Consider the following 25,395-nt stretch of genomic DNA (forward strand, 5'->3'; position numbering starts at 1 on the left):
CAATAGCCAAGGACCAGCTACACGAATATGAAGAGTTCTGCAATGGCATTTGCCTTAGGTGATTCCTATGCGACTTACAATGGACGGTACCAACCCCCGACCTGCCGGCATCAACGGCAGGTTCTCTTGTGTATGTACATTGAGCTCCTAGTTTGATATGAGACGTACGTATGTACGTATACACTGATAATGTGGATAGTATGTGTTAGTGAATCGTGCGGAACAGGATAGCGCATGTTGCTCAAGAGTAGCAATTCTGTCGATAAGCAGTCATCCAGCATCCGGTCACCAACTCTGATTTCTTTATATTTTTTTCACCCGCCCTTATCTATTTATTCACAGACTTGATTGGTCGTATCTCACAAAAGAACGTGCGATTCATTGGGGCTTTGAGCTTCCATATATATACTTCTAACACTGTGTGTTTTACCGGCCAGGTCTACCTTGCGGTGGCTTCGAAGGTAGCTTCGATTGTGACTCTCTGGTCTGGTACCTGACGTCGAATCGACTGACTTCGATATCGCGCACCGATCGAAACAAAAACAGATACCGAGAAACGTCGTCGGTTGCTGACAGCTAAAAAAGAGGCGACCACAACGCCAACAGCGGCCATTATGGAAGCAGCCTATGTCACAACTATCCACCCACGCATTGTCTGAACGCTACACAAATGTATATAAATAGATAACAGTTGTTACCGATAACTAAGAGGTGTTCTCTTGCGAATTGCTCTTCTTTCTCGCTAGCTACAAACAAAGTGAGAATTGCAAACAGCAAACGTTACTGCGCTCAACAACGTTCGAAGTTTTGGGCTAGATTTGGGCTATTTCTTTCTAACGAACGGCATCTGTAAATAATACCAAAATGGAACAATCTAACCTATACTGCTGCTATGTCATCTGCTATAATACATAATGGTTACAGCTGTAAGCACGATGATAATTAGGAGGCGTCGCTATTGTCCGGCTCATTCGTAACGATGACGCTTATCTGTAGTTTTGTACTAGTAGAGATAATCAAGTTTCTCACGATATGACGCTATTACCCTCCTCTATAATCATACCATTACGTAATATTATATTATAACCGTTACTATGACTACAAGAACTATAACTGCACCGGAACGCCCACCGTCGACGAAGTGTTAACGCTGACGCTGCTTTGAAGTGGGCTGGACCACTTCAGCGACAGATAAGAAAGCTAAGTTTATCGAACGGATGCTTCTTGAGCTAAAACCGTCACTCGGTTAAATTTGCTAAAAATTAGATGGTTAATACTGAAGGTAAACATGAAAGAGGGGTATCGTCCCTGCTTTGTCGTTCAATGGGGTAATCTCTTAATTTTCGAACAAGCTGGTTACCCGAATGATGTATTTATAAAACATTTCACGTCTAGTTATTCAACCCCACTATGTTGGTAGACGACGTGCAACGTAGTGGCCGTCGGTTTATCTAGTTACACCTGTTATTCTGAACGACTGTCCTTGGCCTGACTGGTTACTAATCGTGTTAAACGTCTGCCATATGTTTCGGGGGCCTTTAGCAAGTAAGGCTTCTGGTAGGTCCTTTCCTTCAAACACAAACTGATAAAATTATGAACATTTCAATTCCTTGTGCCAGAGGCGAAACGCACTACAGTTACTGCACCTTTTCCTAACTGCATTTTGCCAATTTGACATAGCTATCTGGATCTTTGTTCAGGACTATTAAGTTTTCCCGGCAACCTCAGTCTAATAATTTCAGTCTGACGTACAACGGCGGCCGAGTTAGTTTTCGATCTGCAAGCCATCGCCGTGAGCCTGTGGAACATACAAACTGGGCAGTATGCATAGGGATGCATGTTGCATCGCCAACTACTTATCGTTGCCATCCCGCTCGTCGGTCGCTGAAGTCTTTGCGTTACGTATAAACATCATGCGACAAAAGCGTCACTCGCATGCTCTACTACACACAAGTGAGGGTAGGTGCCTTTCCTGAAATTGATTGATGTGGTAAGTTGGCGTCCAAGCACCGCGGACGATAGATACTTCCAAGCAGACCATAACGATAGTGCAGCTCGAGTTCAATTTCGAATGCAGTCCTTATTTAAGAGCATTTAGTTATTATACCACCGTATTGTCGAACGTATATATAATTTTAAAATCCATCGAAAACATCATTGTTAGCATGGCTATAGCAGTAGCCTATATGTGAGTTTGAGCGAATGCTCGAAAAGAGCCTGGATGACCGCTAACAACAAATTGTCTATGGGTTTATTGTTGCCGGTCATCAACATGCCAACTGTAAACGGGCGCCGAACGTATCAGTGAATCACACTTTCAAAGATATACCAATGGGATACATCCAACTGGGTTTAAAAGCTTCAGTGAGAAATAATCAGTAGTACTATGGATGGGCGATGTGTATTTTCTAAGTAGTTATCCGTTCCTGTCATTATCGTTCGACGAAGGTGGGCATATACCCCACATCAAAGCGGATCGTCTTCAATATTAGTACGATGATGTTATCGGTGTTTTATGAGAGCGTAGAATTTTTGTCACTTTGCTAGAATACGTTGGTTCTCACGCATTTGCAGTTTTTCGTCAACGTTCTAACGGTGCTAACGATATTACGAGGCGAAGACGAGCCTAACAGTCGCAGTTCTGGATGATCTGACGATTGCTTGTTGTAGCAATAATGTTGATGGCAGTGTTGAGGGTGATATAAACCCCATGTAAGCTTTACCTCATCTAGTAATGCCTAACAAAGAACAAAGCCCATCTAAACTGAAAATCGAGCCGTGCACCTATTTGTTTTAGAAAGATCCATTTGTGAATTGGTTACCCCGATGTTTTTTGGCACTGTCACTACAGAAGAGTCATTTTCATATAATAGCAATATTAGCGGTGGCAATCGAAGCTCAAATTAGACTTCTGCATTTTTGTCGAGCTCCACTAACTATGACTAGACGATGCTTCACGCGGTCTCATGCAACGCCGACACAGGCCAGAACGCCAGCAGGTACCCAAATCTACTTGGAGCAGCTAGACTGCGGATTACTCTACAGGAAGATGTCCTTTCGAGGCTGTCGAATTTCGTGCACACAGAGCGGAAGAGGAAAAAAAACGCTGTATTATTTTTATCAACCAAGTACTACTCGGTGAGCTACGAGCGACACACAACAGGTACGGAAAGCGCGACAGCAAACGAACTACGGAGCCATCTTACGGTAAAAGCGTAAAGCTAGCTGAACGTCACGTTCATCCCTGGACCTGACCATCTTGCTGTTTCAATAGGATCTGTCACAGGAAGCGATTAGTTTCCGTACGCTATTTGAAAATCTATCGAGCACTGAAGCTGTTCTGCCAAAAACAGATTAAATTTCCGATCTGCAACGCATTCAAGCGTTGTACAGAGGTCATATGGAGGACATCCTCTTTGCTCTTCGTTCCCACTACTACTCAGTATAAGGTAAAACGGCACGCTCTGTCCGTCGTCTACTGGGTGTTTCCGTTAAGGACAGTTCAGTTTTTCGTACATACATCATTTGTCTATATGGCTGTCGCCTATATGCGAAATGGCACCGTTCGACCCAGTCATACACGTATGCTTTGCAGTACCAACGGCAGTATAAACAATGCTATGTTATTTTAAGTTACAATATTCAAGCTTCTCCGCAAGTCCATTGTCTCTGCTCGGGTCTATGGCTATAAGCGGTAGTGATAAGTTAAAAAAAAATTGACACAAATAAAAACACAAAGCTATAATTGACACCCTCTATTATCTGTAGCTGATAGAGGTCGCTGCTGTCATTACCGATAGAGATGTGGCAAAAATTGTGTCGGAAACGCTTTTCCGGAAATGTTACATGTACAACAAATGCTTGATGGGCATAAAAAGTTCGATGGTATTACATCTTCATTAGGAGGATAGTGTGACTTTTTCTCGGTAGATACATTGCAAGCAGATCGGTTTATCGTATGTTCGTACGGACGTACAGTTCTATTTGAAATTAACTCAGATAATACATTTGAAAGCGATCCCTTACAGGACTGTGTTGACGCATGCCCATTCAAAGACTCGAACAATACCATGCGCAAAAAAAACTAATTACATGTAGCCGCAATGAATGCTACTGGTGACGAAACGGATCGCAAAACACGGTACGATCGTTGGTATAATCCTGAGCTAGCGATCGTATCAGTTGCCTCCATAGATCGTAGTTGCAGTAGTCGGAGGCAGCTGGCCAAACAAGGAAGAACGAATGTCAAATATATGGTAGTCCGGCTTGCATATATGCATCGTTGGCTCAAGACAATATAGAAATAGTTAGCCGAATAAAGAAGAAGAGTTGTCCTTTTAACAGTTGCAATATCATGGATGTAATTATCGTGTTGTGAGCGAATTGAGCTGCTGACCATTCGCACAGGGACCGGCGTCGGATCGCTCCAAGAAAACAGACACCTGAGGAAACATCTAGATTTTCCCATAACCTCGTTTTGTCGTTTCGTCTGATTTAGATATCAGAATTTAGGGGGAGTGATACCAGAGAAGGACGAGCAGTCGACGAATGTGCTCAAGGCAGGTCACACAAAGCTCTTCTTCATCCTTAGGGCAAGGCTACATTCAGGAGATATTTGGGAATAACGTTGTTGTTACGTCTATTTGAGCATTCGGTGTATCTTCTAGGTGCAGTTTCGAAGAAAACGCCGCTATATTCGTAACTTTTCATCCAAAGCAGACATATTTGGTGGAGATTCGTCGACGGTCACTGGCATGTGGTCGGTTCGAATACAACAGTGAGAGGAACATGTATTTAGAAACAAACAGTTATGGAAGAAGTGAGGTGTCGACGAGTTAGACTCTCAGCCAGTCTACCGACTACAATGGCCAACGATTTTTTCTGGCAAACGCGGAAATGAGGGGTCAATGGACTTGTTCAATGCGACAGGAGTTTAGCCTGAATCTGAAAAAAAAAAAACAAATAGGTAATGTTTGGGAAATTAAAGTTTACTTCACTCATGTGGAACTTATTCGCGATTCTTGTAAAGCACTGGTTGGTTCGATATGAAGGTAGAACTTGATACGAAAACGAAGACTTTTGCACTAGCTTGCCGCTGAAGGTTTGATGTCCTATGACGGAAAATAAAATATCAGGTAGTATGATTATGCATATGGATAGCGATGGTTCTATGTTACAGATTTCATATGAGTGAACATTTTAATTTAGCGTAGTCAAATTAATGATGAGGCTTTTTTAAAACGTCGGAAAATTGGAGAAAACTTGCTCTATTGTACATATATTAAATATGAAAATAAGTGTTCACAGATGTCGAAGGTTTCAAGAAAAATAACAGAGGTAAGGCGGCTTAAACCGAATTCCCTTAACTTGGTTTGTTTTAACAAGACATAGACATCTACACATATTGCAACAAAGAAATAAAAAGGTATTAATCTACCAGCCCTTATAGAAGCATTGACAAAGAATATAAGAGATGCCAGACGAGATGGGCGTTTACACCAAAAAACTCCTTTCTTTCTGACCCGTAGGTCATCCAACGGGAGGGCGGCATCCCTACGCCGCAGTAAATAATATTTTTCTCTATCCTATATATATCTATCGAACACAGCACCAGTAGGCAATGAAGTAAACAGGCTCTAAAGGTGAAGGCACCGATACTATTGCTAAGCCGATTGCCAATTGAAGTCGCTGAGGCCGAAGCTGGTCGAGCTGGCAAAATTGCTCTTCGTCACCGATTGGGCTCCTCCTTGCTTTGGCCCAACTTGCCCCCGTGGCATCAAAGCGTGGGACAAGTTGTATGTATGATGTGGAGCTGTGGTGGCAAGAGGAAAGAGAAGAGGCATTGTTGCCGACGACAGTGCAGTAATGGAACGGTGACGCCTTGATCCTTGCGCTCGCATTATTGTACAATCGATAGCTGCCTCTACTCTATACAGACCTTTTCTTTTTTTTTTTTTTGATTCCCCCTGGATAAGTCTACCTTTCATCAAACTGTTGTTGAACACCCGCTTCCCTATCTGCCATGAAAAGTAAAAAAATGTGCTGAATCACCGTACCTGAAGCCTGCAAGTGCACCTATCCAGGACAGCAGTGCGCACCCACGCACACGGGGATGTGCAGAGCTCAGCAATACAAAAACAGCAGAATCAGTATTTTGTCCAGTTGCAGCTAACTTCTAGGTCGAAAAACACAGAGAGTAATGAATTGTTTAACAAACAGATTGAGATTGTCATGTTTTGCCATTAATTATTATTATTATTAATTTCGAATTTTCGTAATTTTGACGCGCTTGCAGCATGTGACAGGATGGTGCATAAGGCTGTGCCTGACCTGTCAAATAACTGTTAAATCCATATATACACGTAGATAAACTACAAAATACCTAAAACTTAGTTAAACTATTTTATCCAAATGTTATGATGTCGAACAAAGCCAGCAATAGGAAACCATGTTAGCTACTAGACTGGAAAACAGTTAGGATAGCACTGACTGAATAAAACAAAGACGGTTAGCAGGACTTGTGGCAAATCGATGGTAACCAAGACATGGCAAAGCGAGTCCAAGATGTTTAGTTACCACCCTTTTTGACTGATGGTGATTATAGCATACGGCGATCAACGAAAAAATGAAAGGCTCGTCCACGGTTCAATCAGAGCTGAATACAGTTCGTGCTATTTTGAAAGTGCTCTAAATAGAAGGGCCTATTGCAGATGCCTTAATAGTTGAAAAACAACTGGCCCTATCGCGAAATATACTTGATTCTTTAGAATTAGGGGCTGAAATTGTCTGCAACGTTAAACACTGTTACGTGATTCTCATTTATGTTTATACATTATCTACACACCAGTTTAATAGTAACGATCTGTTCTCAAAGCTGCTCATTTCCCCTCTATCCACGAGCGATTTCTCAGAAAGGTAAAGACACCTCCAAATGTTACATCGCATACTGGTGGAAAATTGCGGCCACGGCAAGCTCTAAAAAGGGCTCAAATTTGAAAAAAAACCGAGAAACCCGCCCTATTCCGCAGGGCAGACTACCCTACATCTCTCTGCTTATGGAAATCCCAGGTTTTTTTCATCGCTACTCGTATTACAGCATAGCTTCTTCCATTCCTGCTGAGTAGTATGCCCTGTCTTTTATCCGTTTCCGCGTGTCTGTCCTTACAACCCAAATAGGCTTATGTGTTGGCCTCTTGATAAAGCCCCCAGTTCCTCTACTCACGAGGAGTCGACCAGCAGACAGCTCTGTACGGCATGCCACTAAAACCGCCTTCGGATACGGCATGTTTTCGTTATTGGTACAAAACCGTAACACTAAGTTTGCAACAAGATAACGAACGATGAAATTTGTGTGTTATTTTTTCCATTTTGCGACCCTCTTGCTCCTGCCATGCCTTGTCCTCGCGCACGTTTCCTCTTGAACAACGCACAAAACGGGTAACACAAAATTATAATAATCTAACTCGAATCACATAACGTGTACACAACATGCAGAGACTGCACGTGTATGTGTATATCTAGATGACGAATGCGCAAAGTTCGTCTTGTGGATGACGAGGATGGCAACGATTTGTCGTAATTTGCTAGAACTTGTTTCGGATCAGGCCAAATTATACCGGTAAGTGAATGGGTAATAGAGAGTAACGGAAACAAACATATCGCCACGCAGGTGTGATGGCCAGCACGCTTCAGTCATCGTCATTTTTGCAGTCTGCGAATTATGACTAACGCGTTGTTTGGTTCGATAACTGGGAATGAAGTGCTCGAGCGAGTGGTAAATGTCGTGCGAGGTTCGCTGAGTTGCTTGAGCGCTAGAAAACAATTGAGCAGATGCGTACGTGTACACGTAGGGCCCGCTCAGCCGATGTCAGTACTAACAATAATCATAACGCTGGCAAGAATACCGTTCCAAGTGTGACCCGCCCCAGGTGCTTGACCCACTCGATTGGCAAACGAAACTACAACGTTTGATTCTATTGTCGCCTCGTTCCCAAACGCAGACCCTTAGATTAGGCGTTGAAAACTAATGGCTACAGCAAATCTGAATCGATAGTTATTGAATAACAAGCAACTGGCGACGGACAACAAGTATTAGGGGTGGTGGGTGCTTTGAACAGTTCCGTATCGCAGATATTATTGACGTCTTTACAACTCTCGACGTTCGTGTAGTAGTAGTAGCAACTTGTGCTTAATGATGTTGAGGATGGAATCGTCGCCAAGTTTTTTTCTCTCTCAAAACCTGAAAATAGGCATCCATTAATAACAGGCTACTGGCCGAAATTTTTGAAATGACTCCATGAAACGATTGACCTTTTCCAAAACGCAAAGGCTTTGTATCCGCGCTAAAGAGCACACGTCGACGACGACGACAAATATCGATATGCTGACGTCAGTAGATCAAAAAGCAAATGTCAACTATGAAAGCTAAAATTAGGCAGGAATATCTAATTTCTTCCGTAATCCCTATAGAACTACGTATAGAACCTATAGAACGTCAGCCATGGCCCATGATTTAATTCTTAGCCTACACATCAATTAAATGTTTTGAGAGGCTCAATTATATCGTGTATCATTATTAGTAGTCGAGGTAGTACCGCCTCCTGCGCTGCCATACTCTTACAACGGACAGCTGATCCCATAACGTTGAAGGCATGCAGTTATAGCCTTCCGGTTCGAGGTGGTGCCGGCCACTTCTTAAACAGTCCCACGTCCCTACTGTTGCAACTAGTCGCACTCAGAGCGCAGCTGCTAAATGATTCTCAAGTTTTCCAAGCTATGAATACTGCCCTAATGTGCCAAACTCGTTAGCTAAATGGTACTTTCTCTCCTCCAATATAAGTAAAGTCACGTCCCCGATGAATGAGGCTGCTAGAAATTTTAACGACGAGCATTTTCATTATTCAGAGCGTAAGTATAACTTATTTATGTTAGCTTCGTCTAAGATATCCTTTGCTAGCCGTTTCTTTAGAATCGAAGCGTCGCTAGTCGGTCTTCTCGCTGAAGCTTTCCTCTCGTTTTGTTTGTGAGGCGCACAGGTCGCCCGGTGCCATTCTCACTATCGCTTTTCGTTGTGAATGGCCAGCAGTAGCAGCAGAGTAGTTGTAATATCGCTTTTAAGTCACCAGGCCTATCGCTGTTGTATACTTTATCAGTTGCCATGGAGGCCAGATCCCCCCATACGCTGCCATACATACCGCGGCGAAAGCGCGTGCAATTCGAACGGCTAAGTCACAGCGACGCATCGACCTTCGAAATTATTTCTACCCACTTTAGGCTGTTCCCTTCGTTTAGTCTCTACGCCGTCGCTGATGCCGTCCGCCCTCAGATCGCCTCTTCGACAGACCTAATCGGGTAGCCTAGCCTCGACTGGGGTGGGGCTAAGGCTTCACGTAACAGGGTGGTGAAGGCAATTACGGTGCCGATAGCAGCAGTAGAAGTGGCGCCAAACAGATTCATTCGTGGCCTGTCGTCATGGCTTGAACAGAGAGTTGTAAGTTTTGCTAGAAAGAAGTAGCAGGCTTTTAGGTAGCGAGGCCGGATTCTTATTCAGTTCGATGTTTTGGTGCATTTGGCTCGTTTGTCACTTAATCGAGTGTTAAATTGATTTGAAACCAGCAGCACACACACCTTTAGTACTCTTACGATGATTAATTGTATGATACATAATCATGCCCATTTACGTTACTAGTAGCGTAAACGTCGACTCTTGTAGTAGTGGTTTGGAATTAACATAATTAATTCTCGGATATATACAACAGTTCGATGTGAAACTGATGTATGTTTAAAATTTAGGCTACTATTACCAGGTCTCTGTACACAGCAAGGCTATGTTAGCCTTCGTAAATCACCCAAACCACAGGCAAAGAGATAGGTTTCAGCGTACTGGTTCGTGGCACAGTCAAGGACTTTTCTCAGATTAATGTTAGTAGCGTTCTAGGTGTACACTAGGTCACTTTGAAATCTGTTTATATTTTGCGGTAGTCCAACTGTTTGAACTGTAAACAAACCCAACAAATGAAAGGAATGTCTGTCTGTGGGAACACGTCGAGAGGAATCAGATCGTAAATCAGCATTGAACTCTGACAAGCCCAGAACAAAGCCGTATATGTAATGAGCAATCTTCGCGGGTGACGCGTGCAAACGTAAAAGCAATGTTTCTTTACGGTCGAATGCAGATTACGGTGTATAGATGTACAGGTTTACGTCGTCGTTAGGATTGCCGCTCTTTCAATTACCAGAGCTCTCGTCATTCAGGTCTAGTCAAACCTTTTGAGCCACCTAGCTCTACAATGTGCGTATTTTTTCCAGTCTATTGTCAACCTTATTTTGATCTAATTGTTATCAAAGACTCTGCAGCGACTTCTGTTTTAGCAATGACAAAATAGTATAAATGAAAATCTAAATACTGAGAAGAGCTGTTAGCAGCTTTGTCAAGTAAATACTAGTATAGCTGTCCATCAAATATGTCCGGCAGTCGCAATCGGATCCTTGCTCTATTGCGAGGTGTTCTGGGATCTCAAATGAATGAAAATAGAGTGAGTTTCGCCGCGTCGATAGATCTTTTTCTAGTCTAAACCCGACCTATCGCGAGGTATTTGCCAAACGCTGAAGTATCCTTTCGGCACCAATTTATCGCAGTTCGAATGGCTACAGCGGTACTATGTCGCCCTCCTGTCAGGAGTCATATTAGATGAACTTGAACTAACTTGGCCATACTTCGCAAGGCCGATTAAGGCCGCTAAAGAGGTCCTACATCAAGTTAAAAATGCAAGGACGTTGAACCGTTGCTTAAATATATTGCCGATATTATTTGTGTGTCAGTCGGCATTTATAGGGCATCTACTGTTTGTCATATTTATCTGGAGGGTATGCGGCCTGCAAAAGTGTTCTTCAATATCCTTTCGGTTAATCTACTTGGCTGGCTCGTAATCGTTCTCATTTTTATTAAGCTAGTCTTCATTGTTTAGTGCTATTGTTAATTGCTTGTATGCTGTAGACTTATTAACTAACAAACGAAGCTGACAGGCTTATGAGCTGTTATAGAATAACCAATTAATATTTTTTTTTTTAGTTGAAACCGAGTGTATTGTTGACATCAGTCAATCAATCAATGGGAAAATGAAATCACATGACAAGGCGAAAAGTAACGAAGTTTTCCTAATTAAGCATCAACGTTATGCCGAACATCTCCCCGCAGAACCGCACACGCAGATCGAGTCCCTTTAATGAAAACCTATGCTTCTTCAGTCTATTTCACAACCTATTGCAGCAGCGCGCTTGCGTACTACTAACATGCATAATATATCGTATATTCCAACACGTGGTTTTCATGTACGATGACTTTTTATTATTTGCACTCCAGTACTATTTGCACATGATCCATAACATTTCTGTTGCCACCCGCAGTGGTTAGATATGGGTGGGTAGATCTGATGAGGTCAGTCTGGGCGGCAGCAGAAACAGCAGCAGTTTCTATTATTCCAACTTTTAGACAGTATGGATTACGATAGCGTAACTTTCCTAGACGGCCACGAGCCAACTTACCTCTAGCTACCGCAGCAAAAACTGGATTTCAGTTACATGGGAGGCGTTTGGTCCGGACCGAGGGACGTCTTCGGCGGCGACCGCAGAGCGGGCAGCAACAGCACTGGCAGAACGCTAATTGACAATAGCAGACCCACTTCCTTGGCGCCCCCCTTGGACATAGCAAGTAAATTTCATATTTCAATGCATATACTGACAGCCGGCAGAACAACTACTAGAAGGCAGCTAGCTGACGAAACACCATAAGTTAACGGCGAGCGAAGCCCACAATAGTCATAAAAGTAGTACGCCAAATGGATATAAGAGAAACTAGTAGCGATTTTGATGAATGAACCGAAGGCTGCGGTGATGTTGTATGATAATCGCCATAAGGCCAAGTGGGTAGCCTAACAACGGGCAGACCTCGACGCTAATGGTGCCGCCGTGATAAATGGTAGTAAGCCTAAGCATACTGTTTAGTACTACGAGGGCTAATCTCAAATTGTGCGGAAACAGTCGGACGACTGCAATGCCTACCGCGGCTACTGCCGCTAGATTCGCTACGAAACGTATGCCACAGCACAATGATTGTGTCATTGGAGAAATTGATAACTGTGGATGGTGAAAATCTAGGGTGTCGCCGATGCAGGCTTAATCTCGACGATGACGACGACAGATGCGGCAGGAGCCGTCTTCGGTTACAGCTGGAACATGCAATTCTCTCGATGACTGATACGTGCATCTGCGTTCTCATTGCCTGTTACACGCTGAGGTGCCGTGGACAATTTGCTGAAGAATTCAACGTTATCGGAGGATAAATAAGAAAATATATATATATATATAGACTGGTTGCTGACCATGGCCTGCTCATCATGGGATGATATGAAAGGTATAATTATGGGAAGTCATGAGATTATTACATTGTCGTCTCTCTGGATGGTAGATTTATGCCGAAAAAGCTTTAAAGAAAATCCTCACGCGAATTATATTCCTCGCTTACGAACAGCTAGAATAAATACAAATCGGGTTTAATTACTTTTTATTCTCGAAATTATATATATCGATTGTGACTGGTCGCGTTCATGCTACAGACATGCTGTCAGCGGTTTCTCAATCTCCTGAAAGGAAGTGTAAATAAACCCTCAAATTTTATAAAATTTCTCTATCTAAAACTATTTGACGAAGGTCCATCGTCATAGTAGCATTTCATATTACGATACATTGTAGTTTATTTTTATTTGGCATCCAACAAGAAATTACTCGGGTTATAAGTTCAACAACATCGATCGTGTGACCGGCATTATAATTTCATGGTGAGGCTTACATCACAATATATATAGGCGAGCGCTATAATTCAGTATCGAATATGTAATGAAGTGCAGCACTCTATTAGCAGTTATTATAAAATTCGTGCTGTATATACCTTGTTTTTTCGTGCGCCAAACCCTAATATAGTCCCATAGCGGGAACACCTGACTGTTAACTCTGTGTACCTAACGCTCTGCTCTATGAAAGTGTACATTCTTTCCATAGCAGCAACATTTTCCTATATATAGTGGGACTAGCTTTTGTGGTTGTAATGTGATGGTTATTGGGGAAAATGTCCTCCATCTGTCTCATTTACGTTTGAACAGTGTGTATAAGCAAGCAAGCCAGAAGGGAATGGAGGAAATTCGGAGATGTGGGAAAAGAGAGGGAGAAAAATCAGCAAGACAATCCTAAAATAGGCCCCGCCCACTAACGCCGTTGTCGCTAGCAAATCGCTTAAACAATCAGCGAGTAAAGCGACGCTTGTGATAGTGGTACGTTTGGAGCCGTAAGCGTTCAAGAGACGGGTATGGGGTGGCAGCAAGCAGTCTTCGGATCTCATGGAGTAACTTGACCTTTACTCAGTGTTCCATCCCTCCCTCCCTCTCGTCACTTTAATTGTCTCATAGTCGGGTTCGTCCTCCCGGTAGTAGCTTCATGCGACAGAAGGAAGGACAAGCCTGCTCACTCGTTCCCTTGAGTCCTTTTCCGCGGTGCTCCTCTGCCAGGTCGTGTAGCCTCAAGGGGGGTCGAGAACTAAAGACCACCACTAGTGCTACGACCTCGGAATCGAAAACAGAGACAAGAAACTTGACGACATCAAAGCTACGATGTGTGTACTGTCTACACTAGGCTGCGTTTTTCCATATCCAAATGGAGTTCTAGTCTCAATCGTGGTCAGGATTGTGCCGATTACTGTGTATGTCTGTATAACATACGACACTGTCGAAGGCATCTGAGTATGTGTCTACATGTGTGTGTGTGCGCATATAGTAGTTACAGGCAGAGAAAAGGAATGCTTGCGACCTCATCATCTCATAGGCTCATCGGGAGAGAAGATGGTAGGAAAACTGTCCTGCCCGCTAACAAGACAGCGGAGGAATTCCCGCTGAGGCCTTCTTCTCTTCCTTCTCCTTTTTGGTTGTTTAGGAACGCCGCCGCCCTTGCACTTCGAACAGCAAGCGAAGCAGCCAAGCCTCTTGATGATGAGTCGACCTGAGCCGACTTCGGTGAGATCTGTTCTGATGTGGCTACACTCGAACGGTTGACAAGGGGACCAAACAAGTCCAGAACGGTACGAGCGAGCGACGAGTTAGCTGACTGTCAATCTCTAATTCTATCAGAGCACAGAGTAGCGGTGAGGTCGAGGATCCAATGCGGCATTGCCGCCATTGAGAGACGTGTACTCGTCTTGTACGTTCTGGTGCCAGCCGAGGGGCTTCCACCATCCATTATCTGATAGTACTAACAGTATATACACATTCTCAAATGCATACGCAAGCCGCATAAGAAGTGTATAAGGTTGTCAACTTTTGGACGCATGGAGGCACCCAGCATCAAGTTCGCCATGAAGCGTTTAGCTCCGTTATGCGATGAGTAGAGCATCTTGAAAGGGGCGGATCCGACAGGGAAACCCGAGATGATGAGACAGAACTAAAAATCACACAGAATCGCACAGACATTGTCTTGAACCAAGACTGGTGTTCTACTCACTAAAAAGCCAATGCACAAACACTCGAAGAGAAATGCAGTGGCCGAGAGCTTCTAGGCAAATATATATAGGCGGATATTCGCAAAGCGCCGTTCAATTGAACGGTAATGTAAACTCTATTTCGGCTGTAATGTACCTAAGCATTTATGGACTAACATATACTGCGGCTGAACTTTAAACTTATAGTAGGAATCTATCAGGTTCGATCATCAAGGATTAAATAGAGACATTTTCGAAGTCGAATCCGTCTCTCCCTGCTAAGGAGCAGCATCATAGAATTCCGGTCAGCGGATATATGAAACTTCCACGAATTCTAATGAAGTTACGTGAATTTAACCACTAGTTTATTGTAGATACTACAGCCTGTAGGATGAATAGCATGTTTCTGACTGTTATTTCTATATACGTTCACCGTTTGACGAAATGTTTTGATAGAAAATTGCTATTAAGCACATAGAAATTTCCACCGGTTTCATTATTCAGTAAGGCGATTTTACCCACAACCAGGAATGCGTCCACGAGTCCAATTTGCCCAAAGATTCTGCGCGGATACTGTGCGTTTGCGAGATCGCTTGCTTTTTTCCGCCGGCAAAGCGACCACCCTTCGAAACAATAATAACTGTTGTCTTTAGAAAATGCAGGAGGTCCGTCCCTGGCGAACACCTACAGACAGACAGACAGACAAACAAACAAACAATCGCAGTGGCGTGCAAGTCGCGATTGTCTAAAGATGTTAATAACGGGGATACGCGAAATGTCCTCCTTACAGACGCCTTCGGCTGAGGCCATCTATAATTCACATTAACACCCAGATACTAAAGAAGTTCGTGTAGAAATACGAAGTTTCTTTTTCAAACCTTCGCTATTCCTGCTATAACCATCAGTATCCCCGTTGTGAGTAACAGCAGGTTCTCCTTTACCCTTTACACCTTTCCATCTTCATAGTACGATCGATCTAGTATCATTGCCTCTAATCATGATATCAGAAGTAACTTCAAATGTGATTATTCTTTCGCGCTAGACGTGTTTAGCTAGCCCATAGGCTTCGTCAGCATCATTTCACGACAGTGTACGACACCAAGTTGTATATGATCGCATTGAAGAGACGTTATGATCAAGCGGGCCCATAGCCAACTACGATAACATAAACCAAGACGTAAGTGCAACTCGAGGAATAACTCTAACTTGGCCAGGCTCGTCTGCCCGGCAACAGAAAATCGACAAACACACAGTGAGCGTATGACAAGCGAAAAACGACGGCGGCGGCGGCGGCGGCGGCGGCGGTGGCGCTATTGAAGAAATGGACGAACAGATGAAGAGACATTCGGATAGCGAGATGGCGGCGCAAAAAACACGTTGCAGCGGCGAATACGCAAGCCGAAACTGAATAAAAATAACAGGAACAACGCAATGGAGTTTCAATAGCCAGTTCACTAAAAATCACAAGATGAACCAATATGTATGCGCATATTGGTCGATCAACAACGCCGGCGTCAGCCGTTGAACTACCGAGTGCCTGCAACGGTATAAGTGCGAAAGGTTCGTGGACAGTTTGATCGTGACTATTGCCTCGATCTTTGTGTGTTTCTCCATTCGGCCACAAAATTGAACTTGCATGTACTGCCAACGTCGCTTCGGGACGAGTGTCCAACAACGATTGGCCGAAAAGGGACATGATAAAACGAAAAAGGTGGTCCATTGGTCCCCCGGCCCGGGTTGATAAGATTGATCGCAACGAAAGACGAATGAGATACAAAAATTGGCGTAGAGCGACCGAAAAGAGAAAGAAACGCGACGAGTTCGTTACGATGACAATAAGATAACGGCGCCAATTCCTCAAATCGATTTATTTTTCAGAATATATATATTCTATAGATTATATAGATAGATAGATATAGATAGATAGATAGATAGATTTAGATTAGATTAAATTAGATACAAATAAATTTGATAGATAGATAGATTGATTGATTAGATTAGGTTAGATTAGATTTGATTGATTGATATATTGACAGATAGATAGATTAGATTAGATTGGATTGGATTGGATTGGATTGGATTGGAGATTAGATTAGATAGATAGATAGATAGATAGATAGATTAGATTAGATTAGATTGGATTAGATTGGATTAGATTGGATTAGATTGGATTAGATTGGATTAGATTGGATTAGATAGATAGATAGATAGATAGATAGATAGATAGATAGATAGATAGATAGATAGATAGATAGATAGATAGATTAGATTAGATTAGATTAGATTAGATTAGATTAGATTAGATTAGATTAGATTAGATTAGATTGGATTAGATTAGATTGGATTAGATTGGATTAGATTGGATTAGATTAGATTAGATTAGATTAGATTAGATTAGATTAGATTAGATAGATTGATAGATAGATAGATAGATAGATAGATAGATTGATAGCTATATAGATTATGCTAATAAATTCAACGGGTCTCAAAACCAACCGGATGCTATTCGGTAATGCCACTAATGACCTGTCGGTAAAAAAAAAAGGTTAAATCAGATTCAAGCTAAACATTCCAGTTTATTTCGGACCGGTAACTCCGGTCCAACCGGTAAAACCGGAGCCAACAAATGTTTCAGCTTCGGTGATTTAGGAATATTTTATGGAAGTAAAATGTACAGGACCACGTTGATGCCCGTCCTGTTCTGATTTTGAGTCAAACCTAGCATAGCTACATATTCCCGACATTTGTTAATTCGCAAAAATCAATCAATTCACTCTTCCTTTCTAGATAACATTTGAGACCCACTATAGTGTCTCATAGTCACAATAGTTGTCAGATGACTAGCTCTACCATTGTCAAAATTCCATATTGATTTTTTTAACAACAAAAGGTAAAACAGAAGGAAAATTCTCAAAATTATAATGGTTTTATTGCCATTTTACATTGCGTTTAATGAACGTATGGACGCCACACTGGCGTTTACCAGTTTGACATCTTCTTAAGTACGCGCTAGGAACATAAAGTCAAGTCAGCAATTCGTCGAAATAGCTGTGATTCGTATTCGGATATAAACGGATTGCCTTAACTAGACGTTCGTAGAGTTTCGAAACGATGTATTTTTAGCTTAATCTTGAGCTATTTCTATCCGCTAGGATTATGTCCGATGACGCTATCAACTGGGATCCTTTCTTGTTTGATTTTACCGTACGCTTTAGGTGACACAAAAAAAGCTGTGAAATTTTATGTTATTGTCAAGCAAACAACATATAATCCCGGGACGTTTGTCACGTATGCATAAAGGAGGACCTTCGAGAAACAATAGGCGCAGAGAAGTTTGCGGTGTATTAATATATCTCTCTATCTACAAAAAAATCATAATGTTATTTATCATGCGCGAGCAACATACAGAAAGAACCTGCACGTAACGTATTGATAGCATTTTTCGACACGCTCATTATAAAACTAGCTGTATACTAGAATCGAATTAGCGTTGAAGCCGCAGCTAAAAGCATAGCCTCGATGGTAGTGTGATTATCAAACGATTATATATTTCTCGTAGGTGAGGCTATTGTGCACGCTGATGTTAAACTAAAACCCCTTTAGGTTTCAAAGACGAGATCTTCGAAATTCATGTAGTTAGAGACATGGAAATATCAGCCAGTGTCGTATACCAATGTTTTTCTTGTTGCCATTATCACATTTATGTACAGTGCTATGGTTCTAGCGTGTGTTCCTGGCGTGCTTCTCTGTGCCTTGCCCGTTCCTGTCACTATTCCGACAATAAATTCACATATCGAAGCGGACCCGGCTAGTAGCTAGCAACATAAATACAGTAAAACTCTTGGGCGCTCAATCTGAAACGAGAGAAACACCCACCCACTAAGAACAGATCGTTATAGACGATTTGTTCTCACAATCAAAATGGCGGTGGCGAAGATGATGATTATTCTATTGACAATGTCAATGGCCTGCGTAAACTTAGCTGAATCCTGAAACATTTCGAAACATCAAAAGCCGTAGTAAAAAGGTTCACTTTGAATCTCTTCGTACGTTCTTCTCTTCTTTTTCTACCTGTTCCTTATTGAAAATCGATTCGACTATGTCCAACGAAAGCTAACCGTAAGAATAACCTTTAAATACAAGGTGCGATTAGTTCCAGCGTAATTTTATGAGTTCCTTTTTCGCTGGCGATACACACGAGAGAGACGAAATGTCCGATCAAGCTAGCACACATAAAAACAAAAATTAAGTTAAAACAAAAATAGAGACAGTTGTTATTATACTAGAAAAAGCACAGTACATACAGAAAATTGAACAGACAATTTTTTTTTTAATAGTTACTTATTATCTTAATCAAGCCGAAACTACAACTTGAAAAAATAGCTTGGATCTCTAGGCCACATCGACCATCGGCGGACTGCTTTGAATTGTCGATGTCTCAATATTTTCTGATCTCAATCGTCCGTACGAATGATTACGGTATTCATATTGAGAAGTGAAATGACGCCGCAACCGTTACTACTACGAAGTTGTTTGGGCATTTTACAGTTGAAAGCTGGCGGTGACCGACCGAACAAGCAAATAAGAAACCGTCAGCACGTAGTCTCTCTTTGATTCCAGAAAACTTCTAAAACGGAATAATAATATACACATATATATATATATAAGCAAAGGCGTCAGCGCAACAGACACAGCCATCATGAACTCGTCAAGTAAATAACCCACACAAAAAACATGCACCAGAATATTAAATACTCGTATTTTTAGTGCCTCCCTAGCAATACTATACTAGACGATAATATTATTAGTAAGCACTCTTTGATTAACCAACAAAATGGAGTGGCGGCTGGCTCAGACTGAAGCTAGAAGAACCTATCTATCGGTAATTGTTAATGAAGACGCTTTCCTGTAATAGCCACTGTCTAAGTATTCAATTGAAGAGTATAGACACCTACTGCATGGTAGAACGAGAGCTCGCTATCCGAATTGGGTTTATCGATAAGTTCATATCAGTGACAACGATCGCTGTTGTAAAAATTAAATCGCTTATGTTTCACCTCCTTTTTTCCTAAACGTTGTTCGATTGGGTATTTGAGAATGGGTCGGGGACGAGGCAGATTCGTTGCAGGAGACCTCGGCCTCGACGACGGCTGTGCTATGCTATAGTTGAGAGTTGACAACGAGCCGGGTAAATGGACTCTTTAAGACAAAAAGAAAACGAACGATTTTTCCGCTCGGCCGCGTCTTGCCAAATAGACAAACGCAAAACAAAAAGCACGCCGTCAGCATTGAGTCCCCTGAGCAACGTCGTCTTCATCACATCGCTGTGATTTTTGCTGCTTATATGACTACTAAGATATTTGGAGCCCACTTGTTTTGCTTCTGCAATCGCTAAATCATTGTTGTTGGCCCTACCGGGTCTGTTGTCGATATTCTAAATTTGCTCGTTACGAACGCTTCTATCGGAATATCAAATAAAATACGTCGATCGAAAGTTAGCACATCTTGGCACTATGGAAAGTCAGTGTTGCATCTTTAACAGCATTTCACCGACTTCAAAAAAAAGATTCAGCAGCTCTCGACGAATCGAGTGTGCCCCAATGGAAAGAACTGGTGCTGGGCCAAGCGAGCGAACGAATCGTATATAAAGGACAACATTAAACAATGCAATCGTTTGGGCGGATGGGTCGTGATACATTTTTCGTTATTTTTGCGCTGGAAACAGGCGCCACTTGAGTAAATTTGCCCACGCAGTATCCTAGTACGAAAGCGGATATAGAGAACTATTTACCACACCTTACATCAAGTCGATGAGTTAATATTAATTTAAGCAATCTGCAGTGGTACGAAACAGCAATGAGAGGCATAATATCATGATACCTCTGAAAGTTTACATATTTACAAATGGTATCGTGTCTGATGATTGTGAACGATATAAAGGCTGAAATTTGCATTCCTTAGACGGGACAGCTTGTGTCTAACGTATTTTGCTATCTCTTTTACGTAAGTAAAGAAATCTATAAGAATAAAGATTGAAGCTCTTACTTGCATACTAACGGAGATTAACAAACAGCTAATATATCTTCACTGAGCCCAATATCGTGTCACCGGAACTACTGAAGGAACAATGAATCGACTGAGTAGCATTACATGACCGTATTTTAGCTGAACTTACTATTCTGACTGAACAACTCTCTGAACAGCATCGATGCTAAAGGCAAAAACTACGTTGTCTAGTAGCATTACATATGCTGGAAGGGTTAACAAGATAACTAGTTCGCAAATTGAAGATTTTTAATATCTCCCAGACTATGTAAGATACGATAACGGTATTTCATACACCCCTTGTTTTTATTGAAACCAGCGCTCTGGAAACTTCTCAACAGCTGTATACTTGTGATCTGCATAACCATATCGGATTTTGTTATTATGGTTTATTATAGAAAAAATCTGCTCTAAGGCACACTATATCCCTAGCAATAGAAATCGCACAGAGTTACCTTTAAAGAAGTTGAAGGCTAAAATTGCTAATTGATAAGTTTTCCCCCTATCCAAGTCATGATTGAGGCTTGGCAATGAGATGACATGTTGCCAACGGTAACCACGTCTTCAAGGAGTACCTCGTAACACCAAATATATCTGATATTTACTGCGAGCCTCAGCCTATGCATGGATCTATTCGGCAGGGCCACGTAAGTGATGTTCCCACTTTATTCACGTACATAAATCGTTTTCAATGAATGGCACAGACTGGCCAATGACAAACGTTTGCTCCAGACGGGTGCTTTGGCGGTCGTGGCTGCGCAAATCGTTTCTAGAGTCTATTATACGTGATTCCATCTGTCCTGGTCTCAGTCCGTAACAAAGCATTTCTTCCTTTTCCCGCTACAACTTCATTAAGTGTGCTTCACTGTGCTAATACTGTACAGTTGGAAATTGTTAAATTCTCTCGATCTCTTTAGCTCGTAACAAACTGGGACCGACGGCGAAGGACTACATCACTGGCCGGAGGCTGACGATATACTGGTTAGCACCCTCACTGCACAGCTGGCTGTCGTAATACGTATTGAGTTGCTGGATAATAAATATACATGTCTATGGCCGCTCATAGTGCTCTGTGTACGCACTTGACTATTACGTTTTTGCCAATTTCCGGGACAATTAAACACTTGTCGATATATGAGATATCTTCGACACCTTATTGAACTGTGCAAGAATGAGGATCTCGTGACCAGATGGGTGGCTACGCCTGGATATCCCGGTTACACTGCTAAAATTCTGCACAGCGGCGAGATTTCGTGATACAGCTGTTCCAATATTCATACACGTATTGATTAGATATGACATTTACGTAGGCCGTCATTTATTAGCGAGAAGGCCGCAAGAGATTGCAGTTGTATTCCACAAACACTGACAACAGAATTGTAGTACTAGTACGTTAGTATCAAGAGCCAATATAGGATCGCCACGAAAACCCTCAATTCTACTAAAAGCCCATGGCATGCCCTTTATCCTTTCACAGATCAAAAAGCGAAAGTTCTATACATGTTGGCGAATGATCGTCGAGCGCAAAACCTTTATTTATAACTTTGCTGTTTGAACAAAAAAAAAAATGTTAAATAATAATAGAATTTTATTGTTTGTAACTAAACGAAAAAAGAAGCCATTCGCATTGTTTTCACTTCATCTCGAATAGATACGATAAAGTAACAGGTCATTTTCCTACTATTTATTTCTCACGTTCAGACGATAGTATTTGCATTTATTTGAGTTTAGAGAAAAGTTGCAGTTCTCGTATTGTCTGGCACAGCTAAGCTACAGGCGGCCGTTTGTTTGTTCCTGAACTGGCATTATGTAGAGCTCATAAGAATCAACGGTTGCGTCAGTGCTCGGTTGCCTGAGTCCATCTCAACAGCATTTCGTTCATTCGTTGTCCTGGTTTTGTTATCCCCCACCTTTCCCTAGTAAATGTGAACGTGTATGTGTGCACGTACGTACCCACAAAGTACAATAACTTGTCTAGCGCTATGATTTGAATGGTTCGCAGAATCTCTGCCATTTTAGATTAGCGTTTCCTCATCGTACCTTGTGGCCGAACGGAACAGTACTGTCGTTATTGCGTTTTGATATCGCCTAGAAGTTCGTGGCCTGTGTTGTTCTGTTCTAGCAGAGCCGAAGCAGACCTGGCCTGTTGGTTCAATGTCCGCTGCAGAAGATCAGCGACCTAGTCCCAGCAGTCGTCTAGGTTTGTTTTAGGGCTTCAATACTCTGTAAAACGAGTACCGGCCACTTATGGATCTCAATCAGCTTAACAACGCATCTCACAATACTCTTTTCTCGAAAGTCGCTCCTCTAAAAAGACCTATTTCTATCATAGAATTTTGATCACAATCTCCGCGAATATAGTCGCCAGGCTATCCTCACCGTGATAGACACGCACACATAAACGAACACAGACACACACACCTTACACACACAAACAAATAAACATAGACAAACACCTTACACGCACCCACAAACACATGTACACATACGGCACTCACGTACACGTCCACGAAAAAAAAAACCCTGCAGATTGACAAACATACCTACGCGCATCTCTGAGACAGCGATACGTATGTTTGATTCCTGTCAAACCCGCTTTTCTCCGCACTTTGAAGGAGCTAAGTATAAAATTTCAATAGAGAAGTTAGTGTCGTTCATAGTTCAAAGTGGTAACGTAGAATGGTAAATTTGCCTAAGCGTTTTTGTGGGTTCTCTTTATCGATAACAAACGGCTCGGCTAATCAATTACATTAGGCTTAAATAGTAAACATTATATTACAGAATCTTATGGGAACAGCTTCTTGATTTAAAGAGGGGACAAGTGACGCTGCCACACCCATGCTTAGGTCAGGCAAAAAGTAAACGAAATAATGATTTTGCCACAGCATCGATAACCGCGACTTTCAATGGCTGATCTTTACATAATCGCTGAATGTAATTAATTGTATAATTATAATATGTTCAGCAACGAATGAGACACATGACCTTGTCAGCGCATTCGATTCTGACTTAGTTTGACAGAGATCAGGTACCGTGATCAGACTCTCAAACAATGATCATTTCCAATGCTTACTCGTCCGTGTTATTTTTCTAGTGAACCATTTAAGCTTGAAGAGCTTAGACAATCACTATTCGACTCAAGTATAGCTCTCAAGTACCGTATGAACTCGTTTTCGCCACTTGTGAACATTTTCAGTGTTTCCTTAATGATCTATGCCTGTTCGAGGCAGCAAAATTTGCCACGCCAACATCAGCGACAACCAGAACAACAAGCACAAAATAGAATTTCGTTCGCCAACGGCATCAATAACAGCGGCCGCTGCAAATGATACAGAAAAAGCACGTCAACGAACAATTGTGACACTTGGCTACGTGGCATTTTTACTGTGTGAGAAATTTCGCACACCCCAGTATGTAGCAAGAGTAGCAGTTGTCATAGACGCAGGAGCAAGCGGCGCGTCCCTGCGTCCGGCGTCTGTTGCCGATCACTTAGGGCTGTTCCGTCCGTTTAGTTCCTCGCTTGTCTCGATCGTCACTCTCGCTTTGCATCCTCCATCGACAAACGGCACCAAAAGAGAATCTACTTCATGAAATCAAATCAAATATACTTCTGTTTCGCATGATTGTGTGCTGATCCTGATGCCGTTGTTGTCGGCGTCGTGTTGCTTGTGCTGCCGCCTTTGCCGCTATTATCGTCCAGCGCTACTGTTATTCTCGTCGGCGATAATATTATTGCCGTATAGATGACAAAATAGCGAAGATTTCTTCGTCACGACAAGCAGCGGGAACAGGGGGAAAACTGTATTTCGTTGGTCCAAAGCGTCTGCCGCCGTAGCGTTTGCCGCTAGCTTGACGCCTGCCGTTAGGGATTGCGTTTTTTCTTTTTTCGCCACGGCAACTTGTTCAAGTTATTGTCATTGTTGTTGTTGTATTATAAAATGCTGCGAAACGCTTTGCTCTTTGTGTCAAGGAGTTGGATATTAATGGTGGCACAGGCAATACGCTCATGTCGATGTTACCTCAGCAGTATTGTATGCGTTCTCATATTCGTTTTTGATTGGTGGCCACACCAGCCAGGCTGTTAAAGTTGGGCCTGTCTCAGGGGATTCAGATAACTTCGCGATTTGCTATCGCTGATATTGTTGCTGTTTGTTGAAACGGACGACATCGTGGCTCGACGTTAGGTATCGACCTCTCATATGAGAAACATCCGAAGTAAGTCAAATATGGACGACGATAGAAACGTTTGTTTGTGTATTGATGCTGGTATTCGTAGTGTATTATCAAGCTAATGGGTCCAACTAAGAATAGGTTGGTGCCAGGGAAAATTCGGTAATACAATAGTTAAATGCATATAAATTAATCATATAATGAGGTTGTCGTGCTCGTATAATGATTGCCAGCCATAAGTAGGCATAGGCATAGCACAATAGGCGTCGTCATGGTTGGATAGCTGAATTAGATATATATATACGACCTGTTTTTGACTAACAGGGCTGCCCGTAGGTAGCACAGCTCAGAGAGTTGCACCTTTTCGGGCTAAGGCAGCAATACGCTAAGCAAAATGGGCAAAACCGAATGTAGCTTGTTATTGCCGAGAAACTAACCAACATCGAATCAGACAATAATTTAAGGGTCATAATAGGACAATATAGAAAATGGTGTCGAACTTGTAATTCAGGCTCGTCCGTGCTAGTTGCTAGAAAATATAGTATATGCTGTTGTGCCCGAAATGTTCATGATTAAGACATATCACTGATATCGCACGCGTACACGACTATTTGCACAAAGGCGCTTCCTAGGTAAAGATAGTTATTCGGATGAGATAG

General features: G+C 42.2%; 1 long non-coding RNA gene across 14 annotated transcripts in view; it reads right to left on the reverse strand.

Annotated features, from left to right (window-relative positions):
• Positions 1-12,550: 12,550 nt before the first annotated feature.
• Positions 12,551-25,395, reverse strand: part of LOC111254565 (uncharacterized) — a 33,051-nt gene continuing 20,206 nt past the window's right edge. For 3 of the 14 annotated variants that reach the window (XR_015316612.1, XR_015316609.1, XR_015316610.1), the window contains exon 3: positions 18,823-19,148. This is a non-coding gene — a long non-coding RNA (uncharacterized LOC111254565). Of the gene's footprint in view, positions 12,642-12,664; positions 15,206-18,822; positions 19,149-25,395 lie in introns of those variants that run through there. The other 11 variants (XR_015316611.1, XR_015316608.1, XR_015316622.1 and 8 more) reach the window with 8 other exon arrangements.

This window comes from Varroa destructor, unplaced genomic scaffold (assembly GCF_002443255.2).
Source record: "Varroa destructor unplaced genomic scaffold, Vdes_3.0 BEIS01000007.1, whole genome shotgun sequence".
NCBI classification, from domain to species: domain Eukaryota; kingdom Metazoa; phylum Arthropoda; class Arachnida; order Mesostigmata; family Varroidae; genus Varroa; species Varroa destructor.